Source organism: Mesitornis unicolor, unplaced genomic scaffold (assembly GCF_000695765.1).
Source record: "Mesitornis unicolor isolate BGI_N332 unplaced genomic scaffold, ASM69576v1 scaffold5763, whole genome shotgun sequence".
Taxonomy (NCBI): domain Eukaryota; kingdom Metazoa; phylum Chordata; class Aves; order Mesitornithiformes; family Mesitornithidae; genus Mesitornis; species Mesitornis unicolor.
In genome coordinates, this window is record NW_010172472.1 from 20,710 (window position 1) to 22,302 (window position 1,593).

Here is a 1,593-nt window from a genome sequence, read left to right on the forward strand (position 1 = left end):
ATGCAAAGCTTATTTAAAATCTTCATACAACTCCCGTACCAATTCCTGCCCAGCATGGTGATGATGGAGAACTGGGCTCCCATGTGTCCACAGGCCATCCAAGCAGGCACAGCATCTCACTATCAAGATGACACTTACAGTTCATTCCCCCAGAGTCCCCTGAAGTTCCAGCTAACAGCTATTCCATGGCTGTATTGCCCAGCTGAGGACTGGGAGAACACACACACATATACAGCAAACCACAATGCTGAAAAACGCACCACGCACTTGTACAGAGCACATCAGTACCCCTGCATTCTGCAGTGATTTACTTGAAGGTCCACGGGCCCGAGACCCCACATGAGTTACTGCATTGCCACGAAGAGGGGTTGCTTGTCTGCTTGCAATTTAACTTCTGGGTTTAATCTGCAGATATGCAGTTGTTTCCACACAGAGCCCCCATCTCAGGCAGCACACAACCACCTTTTTACAAAAGATCTTGCATAACCCTCATAAAACAGGGAAAAACAACACTGCAGCTCAGTTTAGGTTAGCAATGAATAAATGAAGAACTAGAAGAGATTTCTACAGGCAGAGTCAAGTTATCTAAACACAACTTTGGCAATGTATGAGGGCTAACAGCCGCGTTTTCTAACCAGTTCCATACAAAATCTCTAGCTATCAAACCCAGTCAGTGTCTGCACTTTGTATTTTGAGCCTAAAACATACAAACACACAGCCAGATACTGCACAGTGGCAAAGGAAGTCATTCTGGTGTGCTGGCTTAGTGGGACATGTGGATGAAAGTGTCACTTACTGAACAAACATGGTTCTGCGGCATATCAGTGACCTCTGCAGAGCTCCCGTCAGAGATCCTGCGCAGATGTGGTCGTACTCAGTCTGCAAGAGCAAACAGAACTGCAGTGCAAGATGGTATCATTACAGAGGGTAATAATTCAGTCCCTGCACTACAAAGAGGTCCAGATGTACCAAAGTTTCCATGCTGAAGAGGGATATTTAACACCGGCTATTGCTGTCTCCCCTCCCACAATGTGTTGCTCAGCTCACCAAAGATAATCACCCCAAAACATATGTATTCCTTACACTTACACAGACACTCATGTTGGTATGTTAGAGGAGCTTAATTGAATTTACAAACTGGAGCCTTCAAGAAATGTGAAGGGCAAGGTGTAATTACCATATTTCCAAAAATGGATTTCTCTCCTTCCCATATGCATCAGTTGACATAATTGCATGTTCTTCCCACAGCAAGGATCCAAGCCTCAGTGCAAAGATTACACCTGCTCTTTGACAGAAGTGCCAGTGCCCTGTGGGACTGTGATACATCCTTTGTCAAGCAAGTGGAAGATGCACAGCTAGTGAGGCAGAAGACAGTGGGAAAGAAATGAGAGCATCCTGGACTGAGGGAGCTGAATGCTGCCCTAAACAACTGGACTCTGTCCCCAGATATGGTACAGTCTCTGTGCTCAATCCTCAGGCTCTTTTCCCAGTCCAGAGCCCTCTCTGACCAACTTTCACAACAAACCCATCCTCACTCTCCCCTGCAGCCCACATCCTCTTCAGCTTTGTCCCCACTCATCCCTCAGTCCTTCC